Source organism: Geotrypetes seraphini, chromosome 2 (assembly GCF_902459505.1).
Source record: "Geotrypetes seraphini chromosome 2, aGeoSer1.1, whole genome shotgun sequence".
Lineage (NCBI taxonomy): Eukaryota > Metazoa > Chordata > Amphibia > Gymnophiona > Dermophiidae > Geotrypetes > Geotrypetes seraphini.
The window spans coordinates 176,996,327-177,011,053 of NC_047085.1; positions in this window are offsets into that span (position 1 = coordinate 176,996,327).

The following is a 14,727-nucleotide window of genomic DNA, read 5'->3' on the forward strand; positions in this document are numbered from 1 at the left end:
CTTAACTAAGGCATGGATCTCCCAAACACTGTGTGCATCTTTAGTGAAAGCCCTTGATCCACCCATGTCCCTCCCATAGCCACACCCCCTTTCAGCATGTTCAAAAATTTATATACACGTCTTTAAAGAATTGTGTCTAGCAAGATGCACGCATAAATTCAAATTTATGTCACTGACTGCAAATAATTGATTGCTAGCATCCAATTATTGGTGCAAATTGGATCATTGAATTGTGCACACAAATTTGCATGCACAGTTTTGAGTCCCACTTATAGAATTTAGTGGTGAGTGAGAAAAGTGTGTATTTATAGAATAGCACTGAGGCATAATTTTGGCATTTATGCTTGTATGTGTATACCTAAATGTGAATGTAATTTGAGTTGAGCTGCTACTACAAGGGTGCATTTTAAATCTAAATAAATGTACCTCACTCTCAAACCAAGTCCTCTTCCAATCAACTTACTTACTGGTCGCAGGAACAGTCACTTCTGGCATCCCAGTACTCTCTGTGAATCTGAGCCTCTTGGTTACTTGTTTTTCATGCTGAGACTTCAGTATGAGAATGCAGGCATTTGTGCAGTTCAGACTCACAGACAGCAATGTGATGTTGACCATGGCTATTTCTGCTACATTATGTACAATGACCTCAAGGACCATGCCAGCCTATCCCATTGGAATGTTGAACTCTCATTTTAACTTACATATAAACATATAAACATAGAAAAAGACGGCAGATAAGGGCCGCGGCCCATCTAGTCTGCCCACCCCAATGTCCCTCCCCTATTTATCTCTGTGCAGAGATCCCACGTGACGATCCCATTTCTTCTTAAAATCAGGCACGCTGCTTGCCTGGATCACCTGAAGTGGAAGTCTATTCCAGCGATCAACCACTCTTTCAGTGAAAAAGTATTTCCTGGTGTCGCCGTGCAATTTCCCGCCCCTGATTTTCTATGGATGTCCTCTTGTCGCCGTCGGACCTTTGAAAAAGAAGATATCTTCTTCTACCTCGATTCGGCCCGTGAGGTATTTGAACGTCTCGATCATGTCTCCCCTCTCTCTGCGTTCCTCGAGTGAGTATAGCCGCAATCTATCCAGCCATTCCTCGTACGGGAGATCCTTGAGTCCCGAGACCATCCGGGTGGCCATTCGCTGGACCGACTCAAGCCTCAGCACATCCTTGCGGTAATGAGGCCTCCAGAATTGTACGCAGTATTCCAGATGAGGCCTCACCATGGATCTATACAATGGCATAATGACTTCAGGCTTGCGGCTGACGAAACTCCTACGTATACATCCTATGATCTGCCTAGCCTTAGATGAAGCCCGCTTCACTTGATTGGCAGTCTTCATGTCTTCACTGATGATTACCCCCAAGTCCCATTCTGCAACAGTCCATGCTAGGATCTTGCCATTTAGGGTGTAAGTCTCGCATGGATTTTGGCTGCCAAGGTGCATGACTTTGCATTTCTTGGCATTGAAGCTCAGTTGCCAGGTCCTAGACCATTGCTCCAGTAGGAGTAGGTCGTGTTTCATATTGTCCATTGTGCCCTTGCTTGTTATATTACACAGTTTGGCGTCATCGGCGAATAATGTTATTTTACCGTGAAGCCCCTCAGCCAAGTCTCTTATAAAGATATTGAAAAGGATCGGGCCCAAGACCGAGCCCTGCGGCACTCCACTGATCACTGCCGTCGTTACGGAGGGGGTGCCATTCGCCTACCACCAAGCCAGTCCCCAACCCATTTAGTCAAAGTGTCACCTAATCCTATAGAACTCATTTTGCACAATAACCTGCGGTGAGGGACACTATCAAATGCTTTGCTGAAGTCCAAGTACACAATGTCCAAGGACTCTCCAACATCAAGCTTCCCCGTCACCCAGTCAAAGAAGCTGATCAAGTTGGATTGGCAGGATTTCCCCTTGGTAAATCCATGCTGACGGGGATCCCGCAGATTCTCCTCATCCAGGATCATATCTAATTGGTGTTTGATTAGAGTTTCCATTAGTTTGCTCACTATTGATGTGAGACTCACTGGTCTATAGTTCTCAGCCTCTGTCCTGCAACCTTTTTTGTGGAGTGGAATGACGTTAGCCGTTTTCCAGTCCAACGGGACTCTACCTGTACTAAGGGAGAGATTGAAGAGCGCGGATAGTGGTTCCGCCAGGACGTCCCTTAACTCCCTGAGCACCCTGGGGTGTAGGTTGTCTGGCCCCATTGCTTTGTTAACCTTGAGTTTTGACAACTCACAGTAGACACTGCTTGTTGTGAACTTGAAGTTACTAAACAGGTCTACTGAGCCATCCTTTTTTTGTAGTTGAGGGCCGGAACCTGGTGCCTCACGGGTGAATACCGAGCAGAAGTATTCGTTTAACAGTTCAGCTTTTTCCGAGTCTGCTTCTACATAGGTCCCGTCTGGTTTCTTAAGGCGTACTATCCCGCTTGTGCTGCGGTTTCTGTCGCTAATGTACCTGAAGAAGGATTTATCGCCCTTCTTGATGTTCTTTGCTAAAGTTTCCTCCATTCGGATTTTGGCCTCTCTAACTGCTGTTTTGACGGCTCTTGCTCTAGTCAAATAGACTTCTCTAGAGTCCTGAGATCCTGTATGTTTGTAGGAGATGAACGCTTTTTTCTTCTCTTTTATGAGGTCCGATATCTCCGCAGAGAACTATTGTGGCTTATTGTTCCTACGCCGTTTACTCCCTGATTTTATATAGCGATTGGTCGCCTCCTGAATGGTAGCTTTCAGAGTTGACCACAGTTCCTCTACTTCTGAAGATACCAAGTAGTCTGACAAATTTTTCCCTCTAGTGTAAGCTATGCCAGGTTTTTCTGCAAATAGTTGATGAAGTTGAAGTACATGCCAGTGCTTATAGATGCTTTTGGCAATCAAGGACAATTGAGTGAAGTGAGAAAGAACACAGACCTGACCCATATTGTTTTCCTTTGGTCGGCCTAATAAGAGGAGATCCCGGTTTGCATGAAGAGCTCTTAAGTATGCTTGACGCATTATCTGGGATAACCTCTAGCTAAAAATTTGTTCTGTAACACTCTTGCTTCTTTCTGAGGCCCATCTCATTTCCTATGATGTCTATATTTGTTAAGATTGGAGGTCCTTGGCTTAGACTTAAGTAAATTACTATGCACGATACGTGGCAACTCAACTTCAAATGTTTTCCATTGCTGGAATATCATATTGGAACAAGCTTACTGGGCAACTAAGATTATGGCTGTTTTACTAAGGTGCGCTAACCGATTTAGTGCATGCTAAACGCTAATGCGTGCATGTTAGTCTATGGACACATTAGTGTTTAGTGCATGCTAATTCAATTAGTGCGCGCTAATTGGTTAGCGCACCTTAGTAAAACAGGGGTATGTGTAGATCACTATAGCTTTAAGAAGATGTTGAAAACCAAGCTGTTTGTAGATGCATACTTTTGATCTATCTTTCCTAACTTTGGGCATTTTTGTAACATTTAAAAAAATAACGATACTGAAGAATTTGTAGGTCTTGTTTTCATATGTGTTGATATTATTTTGAAGAATGATTTGTATTGTTTTTGTTTTTGATCTATGTATGTTTTTTTGGAAACCGCTGTGACTCCAAGTGGTATATTAAGTTTTTATAAAAATAAATAAGATAAATTGATTAATGGTTTTAATGTAACCTTGCGAAGAACATCAAGAAGGGCGATAAATCCTTCTTCTGGTATATTAGTGACAGAAAAAGAAACACAGATGGGATAGTATGTCTTAGGAAACCCGATGGGAACTATGTAGAATCGGACTCCGACAAAGCCAAACTTTTAAATGAATACTTCTGCTCGGTCTTCACTTGCGAGGCGCCAGGATCCGGCCCTCAGCTGCCGACGAGGGAAAACTCAGAAGACCCGTTTTGAAATTTCGAGTTTACGCCCAGCAGTGTCTACGAGGAGCTATCAAGACTCAAGGTGAACAAAGCTATGGGACCGGACAAACTACACCCCAGGGTGCTCAGGGAGTTGTGACGTCCTGGCGGAACCGTTATCCACGCTCTTCAATCTTTCCCTAAGTACAGGAAGAGTCCTGTTGGATTGGAAAATGGCTAACGTCATTCCACTTCACAAAAAGGGATGCAGGACGAAGGCTGAGAATTATAGACCGGTGAGTCTCACATCAATAGTGAGTAAACTTATGGAAACACTAATCAAACACCAATTGGATACAATCCTGAACGAGGGGAATCTACGAGATCCCCATCAACATGGTTTTACGAAGGTAAGATCCTGCCAATCAAATCTGATCAGCTTCTTTGACTGGGTAACAAGAAAGCTGGATATAGGGGAGTCCCTGGACGTTGTGTACTTGGACTTCAGCAAAGCATTTGATAGCGTCCTACACCGCAGGTTATTGAGCAGTTATTGATGGGTTCGATAGGACTGGGTGAAACATTAACCGCATGGGTTAGGGACTGGCTTAGAGGTAGACTTCAGAGGGTAGTGGTAAACTGTACCCTCTCCGATACAATGGAGGTGATCAGCGGAGTGCCGCAGGGCTCGGTCTTGGGCCCGATCCTATTTAACATCTTCGTAAGAGACTTGGCTGAGGGGCTTCGAGGTAAAATTACATTATTCGCCGATGATGCCAAACTATGCAACATAGTAGGCAACCGCACAACAGATGAAAGCACAGTGCCCGACAAAAGCTCAATGCCCGACAGTATGACGCAGGACCTACTCCTGCTGGAGCATTGGTCAAAGACTTGGCAACTAAGTTTCAATGCCAAAAAATGCAAGGTCATGCACCTTGGTGGCAAAAATCCTTGCAGGACTTACACCCTAAATGGTGAGATCCGAGCAAGGACCGTAGCAGAACGTGACTTAGGGGTGATTATAAGCGAAGACATGAAGACTGCCAATCAAGTGACGAAAGCTTCATCTAGGGCTAGACAAATCATGGACTGTATCCGTAAAAGTTTCGTCAACCGTTAGCCCGAGGTCATAATGCCGTTGTACAGATCCATGGTGAGATCCCATCTGGAATGCTGTGTACAATTCTGGAGGCCGCATTATCAAAAAGATGTGTGGAGAGCTGAGTCGGTTCAGTGAATGGACACCAGGATGGTCTCAGGACTCAAAGATCTCCCGTATGAGGAACGTCTGGGTAAGTTGCAGCTGTACTCACTCGAGGAACGCAGAGAGAGGGGAGACATGATCGAGACATTCAAATATGTCACGGGTCGTATCGAGGTGGTAGAGGATCTCTTTTTCCTTAAAGGACCCACGGCAACAAGAGGGCATCCGTTGAAAATCAGGGGTGGGAAATTTTCATGGCGACACCAGAAAATATTTCTTCACTGAAAGGGTGGTTGACCGCTGGAATAATCTTCCACAACAGGTAATTGAGGCCAGGAACGTGCCAGATTTTAAGAAAAGTTGGGATTGGCATGTGGGATCTCTTCATGGAGGTAGTTAGGGGATGGGCCATTAGTGTGGGTAGACTAGATGGGCCGTGGCCCTTTTCTGCCGTCATTTTCTATGTTTCTGTTTCTATGCTGCTTTCTAATATACACCCCAACTAATTTGTTTGATGTTGTTGATCACAGTTCTGTTATTTGTTTACATAATCCTCAATAAAAAATAGAACATAAAAGACACTAGCATGTCTTTGACTACAGTGTGGTAATGTCTTCAACACATGGTGAAAGAAAAAACAACAACTCATTATACACTATGCAAAACTATTGATGTGCTGGTGAAATCATGGTAAATTGCTTTAAGTGCCCATAATAGCCTGTGATAATATGGAAATGAATATGCTAATGAAGAATAATGAGCTCTTTAGGCTTTCTTACCCTTAATTCTCATATGATAAATGGTATAGTGCTCAAAGTACCTTACCATTTCTAATGGTAGGATAAAACCTGCCATGTAGATAACAGTATTAACTCTATAGAAGGGGATGCATGAAAGGAGAACTTATTTATTTAACTTGGAGCCTCTGTCTGTGTTCAGGCTTCAGCAGCAGAGGCAAAGAAAGGATGGAAAGTGAAAAGAATTTAGTGAAAAAAGGATAGAGGGCAAAGGATGGAAAATGAAAAAGAATGTAATGAAAAAAGGATAGAGGACAAAGGATGGAAACTGAAAAGGAATATAGTGAGAAAAGGATATAGGGAAAAGGATGGAAAGTGAAAAGGAATTTAGTGAAAAAAGGATACACGGCAAAGGATGGAAAGTGAAAAGTAATGTAGTGGGAAAAGGATAGAGGGCAAAGCGGAAAGAGGACATGTCTGGGTTTTCCTGGACATCTGGTAACCCTAGTATAGATAGGAATGTGAGCTATCATTGAGAGGCATATACTGTTAACTCCATTGTTAGTATTTATTTTAAAACATTTTTATTCCTTCTAGAACCTAGGAGGGTCATAGATAATACATATACAATGAATCAAATTTTAAAAAGACACAAAAAAACCCCCATAAAAACAATATAGAGCTGCTCACATTATAATCCTCACCCTATGTGTATTTCAAATAGGATCCCCATCTTAACACATTAAAAAAGCTATAGCAAACAGGTTCATTTTTAACAATTTACGGAACTGCCCTACATGCCTACATAGGCACAAACAGCCTGGCAATGTATTCCACAATACTGAACCAGCAATTGAAAAGGCAGCTAGTCTTGTGGTTGCAAAACACACAGATTTCACTATCAAGTGCATAGTAACTAGTAACTAGATCTCACTGGGTAAACTAGAGGTGTGGCCTAGTGGTAGAGCTGCTGCCTCACAACCCTGAGGCAGGGGGATCAACCCCAGTGCCGTTCCTTGTGACCCTTTGTAAGCAATATAATCCTCCATTGTCGTAGGTACAAAATAAGTACTTGTATATTTGTAAACCACTTTGAATGTGCAACCACAAAAATTCCCATCCCCTTTTCGTATCTTAATGGCAGCCAGTATTGACAGCTGCATCCCTTTCACATTATAAACTAAACCTTAAGGAGCTCATAATAAAAAAAAAAAAGTTCAAAACGTGGCCTAAATCGGTTCTTGGATGATCAAAAAGCTAGATCGTCCAAGTACCGATAATCAAAGCTGGTTTTAAATGTATCTAAAACTAGCATAGGCCTTTACCTTGCCTATAAACGCCTAGAGCGAAAAGAGGTGTTTTTAGAGGAGGGGAAAGGGTGGGAGGTGGGCTTACTTAGACTTAGTCATACAGCAACTATAACAAAAAAAATCTTTAACAGGAAGACCAAGTCAAAATATGTATAAGTTACGAATAGGGGCCTCTGAGCTGATCGCGGCACTGGCAACCTGCCCCCCCCCACCACAATCGCGGCAGGAGAGATGCCTCATCTCCCCTGCTGTGATCGTGATCCCCTCCCGAACTGCTGCGGCAGGAGAGATGCCCAATCTCTCCTGCAGTGATCATGATCTACCTCACCCCGGAATCCAGACAATATTGGCAGGAGGGAACCCAACCTCTTCTGCCGAGGAACGAGCCCCTGAACCCCCCTGAATCTCGCAAGTACGGGCAGGAGGGATCCCAGGCCCTCCTGCCCATGGCACCCTCCCCCCGTGACTCCCCCCCGAGACAATATCGGCAGGAGGGAGCCCAACCCTTTCTGCTGAGGCACACCCCCTGTAACACCCCCCACCCCGACAATACAGGCAGGAGGGAGCTCAACCCTTCCTGCCGGAAGGCGACCCCCATCCCCCTCAAATACGGGCAGGAGGGATCCCAGGCCGTCCTGCCCACGGCGCACCTCCGCGACCCTCCCAATCGACTCCCCCGAACCCCCGATCGGTCCCCCTAAACCCTGAATTGCCATCCCTAACCCTGCGACACCCACGACACTCCCCCAACCCCTGACACCCCAACTCATGTTAAGTTGGTTGGCTGGACAGGTCCTAAGCCCGTCCTAACTGCAGGCCCACCATCCTCCGAATGCCCTCTTATTCTGGAGCTTCCTTTCACATGAAAGAGATTTGCCTCAATCACATTTATGCCACGTAGATATAACATCTCTATCGTATCTCCCCTCTTCTGCCATTCCTACAAATTATACGTATTAGAAACTAAATAACTGCTTAAGGGAAAAAAGAAGGACATTTATATCTAGATCTATTTCAATCATGCCTAGGGTACAAAAAAGTGCCCTAATTAAGAAGCTGACAACTGGAGGGATGAAAGCATAACCCCTCCTTCATCTTCCAGGGGTTACTGAGTCCCTTCCACCATCCTAAGAAGTGAAAGTGACAGTGGATACCAGACTCTATGACAACTTCAGGTATTATGGCCATTCTTAATAGAGCAGTAAGCAAGTATAAAGAATAGCCTAGTGGTCAGTACACTTTATTTTTATACTGTCTGAGCCCTTCTGGAACATTGAATACTCACATCTACTGTACCTGAATTTAAAAGACAGCTACCAGTGTGATGGTTATTGTAGTGGCATATCTTTAGGTGTAGTGGAATATAAAATGGGATTAAGGCAAGATTTGTAACTGTCTTTTTGTTTAAAGTCCACTGTATTGACCACTAGGCCACCTCTCTGCTCTGCAGGGACATCTGTGTAGCCATTTTTATACAAATAATGCCAGACAAATGTTTTTGTGCCTGCTTTTCTGGTGTACACATTTGGACATTTATTTTGGAAAAAGACTATTAATTCTGGACATTTTGGGCTCCTTTTACTAAGCTGCGCTAGCGGTTATAGCGTGCGCTTAGCACATGCTAAATTGCCACGCGCGCTAGACTTTAACGTTTCCCTTGAGCTGGCGTTAGTTTCCCCACGTAGTGTGGGGGTTAGCACGCGCTAATCTTCAGCGAGTGCTAAAAACGCTACCGCAGCTTCGTAAAAGGAGCCGTTTAAGTTGAAGAACATCCTTCTTACATATTTTTGAACAGGAAATCCAGACTTTTTCCTGTTCAAAAATGACTGTGAGATGGACTTTTCCTTTTTTTTTTTTTTTTTTTTTTTTTTGGGGGGGGGGAATGTAATGAGAAGGAAGTCCTAATTCTGACTTGGAAATCCAAAGTAGCTGGTTCTTTAATAAATTACTCCTGAAGTTGATCAAATTATCAAATCAAATAAATACCCAACAAACAATAACCAACTTTAAATCTTTAAATCTCTTTGGGGATCACAGCGATGCCACCCATTGAGATTCAAACTCTCATAATTACTAGGGATTTACACAGCTTTTCTTCACTGACCCCGTCAACTTTTGAATTTTTAAATACTCTTCCACAATTCAGCAAAGATTCATAAACTCTAAATTCAATATCTTCAATAGTTATGTAAATTTTACTTAGCTTTTGTCAGGTCGGAGACTGTTCTAACACCGACATGAATCACGTTTCACCCGGTAGCTGTATCAAGGCTCATCCCCTCAACACTTTCTTCAATTCAGTTAATTCTGATTTGTGCATCACGCTGAAAATTTTGCCCAACTCTGTGATGTCTTATAACAAATGAGTTATGTATTAACCTAAAGATGATATTGTGTTGGTATTTACTGGTATATATTTTTGCTGGGGCAAAAAGCATGAAATAATTAGTAGATACGACATCAAATCAAATAACTTATTTGGGGAAAATATTTCTGCCCATAAAAAAAAAACCTATGGAGAGGAGACAAGATGGCGTCTGGAGCAGGACGCTGAGAGGAGCACTCCCATCTCAAGGTCTACTTTTTCGTTAAAATCCTTTTTTGAGAAAATTGTTTCCATGCCGAAGAGAAGGGGAAAACAGAGGGGTGTCCCTCCACCTACCTCCGGATCCTCGACGCCGAGACAGACTGTAATTACTGCCTTTACAGTCCAACCTTCCACTTCGGGCGATTCTGCTGTTGCTGCGAGCCGGGAAGCTCACAGCCTGGACAGCGAGATGTCTCTCTCGCTGAGCCCGCGAGGACCGCATACCCCTCCCAAACCCGGGGAAACGTCGGTGGAGCAGAACATGCAGGAGGGCTCCTCCGTTGTAAGGAGAGAGACATGTTCGTTTGCCGCGATGAACCCGGAAGTAGTCACAACCACGCTGACCCCGGTCTCGGAGGTGCAGCGTTCAGGGAGTGAGGAGCCTTTGGCAGCGAATGGTAGTGAGGTCGTAGGAGCCCAGAGTCTTTCTCTTGGGGCAGAAGCTATAGAAAATCTGGCTGCTATCTCCTCCCTCAAGCCATTGGTGAGACCTCAGGCAGTAACACTGGACTCCATCTGGACTGCAATAGAGAATCTACATCTGGTATGCACTAACTTTGTTTCTATTACCTTGAATTCTACCACTAGGATAAGTTCTTTAGAGACTTCTACTCAACAACATCAAGTGGATCTTAAAAATTTAGAGAAAGTAACAACTGAGACTAATAATTTACTTACTAAACAAATGACAGCTAAAATGATGATCTTGAGGAAGATTGAAAACTTAGAAAATCAACAAAAAAACATGAATTTGAGAATCCTTAATTTTCCGGTTGCTAAGTTTATGCCGCCTCAAGAATTGTTTAAGAATTTCATGTTGACTGTATTAAATATCCCAGAAGCAAGTCTTCCCCCGACACAAAAAATGTATTATTTAAAACAAATGCAAAAGGAAAAAGTAGTGGAAATTGAAAAAACACAATTGGATGTTTCAGCCATTTTGCAATCATCTGATATTGAAATTCAGGGGCGGGCAACATTATTAGTCTCGTTGGTATTTCTACAAGATAAAGAAATGTTGTTGAAATTGTATTTTAATCTGAAACAGGTCACCTTTTTAGGTGAAAGGATATATATATTTCCGGATGTCTCTAAATGGACACAATCTAGGAGGAAAGAATTCTTGATTTATCGACCAAAAGTGATTGCATTGGGGGCAGTGTTCCAGTTAAGATTTCCCTGTAAATGTTTCGTCTCCTATCAAGGGAGTAAATATATTTTCTTTGAACCTGCCCAATTAGGGTTTTTCCTGGAGGGTAAAGGAATCTCTAAACAGTCCGAATGAAACAGGATATTAATGCGGTATTAATTAATGGATAGGATAACATCTTACACTGCTCTATTTCCTAATTTGTGATTTTCTTGGGTATATGTTCCCCTTTCCCGAGGGGCTTTATTTAATTTTGTCTCTTCTCCTCTAATTGTGGACTGTATTTGATGATTGTTTTCATTGTATATTTTGTATCTTAGTTTTCTAACTAAGTAAGATTATAATTTTGTATTTCCTTTAACATCTTTGTAAAATGGGATGTAATAAAATGATAAACATAAAATAAAAAAAAAAAAAAACCTATTTATCGTTAAGAAGCTATAGTTAAATGCTAAGCTGCCCATAGAGTTTAAAGGATGCCTAAATCAGTTAGTGCGCCTTAATAAAAGGATCCCATTATGTTGTCAGCATGCACCTATGCTGGTCCAAGCTTTGACTTCTGAAAAGCAGTATCAGTGAACATGAGAAGAAAAGAGAATTGCAAGTTACTGCTGCTGTTTTCGTTTATTTTTTCACAATGATGAAATATTAATTTTGAAATGTTGCGTTCAAATGCATTATTAATCTTACAGCTTGAATTCCAAAGTCTTTTCATGCACTTTTTCCTCCCTGCAGACTATATTTCATCGTGACTCTTTACCAGTCCTTTCAGAAGCCACTCTGGTTGTTAGTTAATTTTAATACCAAATAATTCCTGTAAATATAATGTCGATGTCAAGCAGCTAATGTAGCCTTACAATTTTTAAATCTATGCTGCATTTAAGCAATCATATAATGACCACTGAAGCTCAGTAAATGCTAACATCCAAAAGAAAGAGCTGCATGCTTATTTCACAGTTTCATAGGTTGTCTTTCAAAGGCCCTCTTGTGGCAAAGAAAAATAACGCAAATTTAAAACAATTTGTCTAATCATAGTGCAACTTCTCTTTCAACACATACAGTGAACATTAACAGGACAAAAGAATGCCATCTCTTAACATTATTAAAAAAAAAAAAAAAATCATGTGTAAATTGGAAATACCGGAGAACTAGAAATAGTGAATTTCCATTAAGAAAGCAAGGCCTATTACAGCCATTTACATATCTGATTTGATTTCCTTTTTCCACTTTATATAATAACAAACATTGTAAACCACTTTGATATCTGTGGAGGAAAGGCAGTATATCAAAAAAGATAACCATAACCATGTGAAATATCCACATATCCAACTCCTGGTGAAAATGAATAAAGATGTGCAGCTAATGTAGCAATTTATTTACCACTGCTCTGTCTGAGGTCAAAATATCGGGCTAAAACGATCCATTTGGCAGCTAAATATTACCACTGTGAGGATAAATCTACTGTAGAAGGAGATGTCTGGTTTGACAGTAGGTGACAAGAAGACATGTAAATCATGCTATTGTACTCATGCACTTTTGTAAGCAGCCACATTTAAATGACCTCTTACAGGATACCAGCTGTGGAAAGGTAGTGTTACACTGGGTGGAGTGCACAAGTGCAGGCTTAAGTTATAAAATACTATAATTTAAGTGTGTTCCCGCATACATCTAGGTGTGGCCATTTACACCAAGTGGTCACACCTAGATGTTCACATATTCTCTGCTGGTTGCACTGGTATTCTGTAAAGAAAAGTGAGCACCTAGGTTTCTTTATACAACAGGCTTAAAATAGGGGGAGGAGGGGGGAAGGGGGGAGAGTGCTGAAATGTTCTCAGCCCAACCAAGAAGAGAATGATATGGATATGGTTCAATCAATGATTTGAAGCAATGTCAAAACACGGAATTTCATTTCAGCAAATTGGCACTTAACGAAATAAGATAACACTCTTTTCAGCTACAGTGGCAAAATAACGCTCAGAATTTAGGAAGTTGGTTGGTTGGGCTGAGAACTTTCCATCACCCTCTCAAATAGTAGGAGACCTGTTAGAGAAATTACCCTTCCTATGGATAAATTTAGGTCCCACCTCCAGATGCCTCTGGCCCTTTCTTGAGCTATAAATATGTACTATATGGATAACTAGCTAATGCCCCGGCGTTGCACGGGTATTTAATTATAGCAATAACACTGTAAATGGATTCAAATAAAGATACTTTATAGTGGTGAATGAAATTATTTTTTTACAGCTTAATAAAAAGTACAATATTCAAATTATAATGTGAAATATTTGACAAAATGAATACAATACAACTAACGCAAAACGTGATTATAAACAACATTTTTAGTTTCACCTCCTGGAGCAAGAACATATAAATTCTTGGGTGAACCCACCCTTGAGCAAGCAACATAGAGTTGTGGCCGCGAGACCCCCAGAACATATCACCCCAGGTAGTGAGGGATCTGCATACCAAGTTTCGTTCAAATCGGTCAAGCCGTTATTGAATTACTGTGAGAATGGCAGCTTTTTACATTTTTTCCATTGACATGAATGGGTGAAATCTGATTTTCTGTTTGTAGCTCCGCCCATGTGTGCAGGTGGGCCGCGAGACCCCCAGAACATATCACCCCAGGTAGTGAGGGATCTGCATACCAAGTTTCGTTCAAATCGGTCAAGCCGTTTTTGAATTATAGTGAGAATGGCAGCTTTTTACATTTTTTCCATTGACATGAATGGGTGAAATGTGAATTTCTGTTTGTAGCTCCGCCCACGTGTGCAGGTGGGCCGCGAGACCCCCAGAACATATCACCCCAGGTAGTGAGGGATCTGCATACCAAGTTTCGTTCAAATCGGTCAAGCCATTTTTGCGTGATCGCGGCACATACATACATACACACATACATACCTCCGATTTTATATATACAGTGGTGCCTCGCATAACGGACGCCTCGTACAGCGAACGCTGCGCATAACGAACTTTTTGTCTTGCTCCCTATAACGAACTTCGTTTCACACAACGAAGTCGCCCGAGGGGCCCGGGGGGGGGGCGGAACTACTCTCGCCGCTTCCTAATGTGAGCAGCACCCTCACCTTACCTCGGATGCCGAGTTTTCCGGCTTTCTTTTTCGGCCAGCCACACGCTTTCAGGGAGCAGCACATGCCCGCGCATGCTCTGTTGTTCAATCTTCTCCTCTGACGCAACCGGAAACCGGAAGTTGCAGGAGAGAGAACATTGATCAACTCCAGCAGCTGCGCGTGCACAGCTTTTTGAGATCGTGCGGCTGGGTGAGGGAGAAGGCTGGCAGGCTCTGCATGTGAGGTGAGGTGGAGGGAGGGAAATGTAGGGCTGCAGAACGAATTATTTTGTTTTACAGGTATTCTTATGGGAAAACGCGTTTCACACAACGAACGTTTCACATAACAAACTTGCTCCTGGAACGGATTAAGTTCGTTGTGTGAGGCACCACTGTATAGATATTAGCTATATATTGACCAGTAAAACTGTATCTGCATATCAACCCAGTAAAAAAACAAACCACTTATGAATTCAGCATGCATTCCTGACTGCATAAGAACTTTAGAAAAAGCACAGATACTTTGCAAAGGTTCACAAAGAAAATTAAACAAAGGTGGGAAAAAATGACTCCTCGATTGGTAATGATTTACCAAAGGACTTTATTAAATATATCCAAGTTTTGCCAAATAAAAAAACTTTCCTCAGGGGGATAACGCTGTATTTGAACTTAGGGCTCCTTATACGAAAGTGCGCTAGCAGTTTTATCGCGCGCACTAGCTGAAAATCTACCACCTCCTCAAAAGGAGGCGGTAGCGGCTAGTGCGCACAGCAATTTAGCGTGCGCTATTCCACGCGTTAAGGCCCTAGCACACCTTCGTA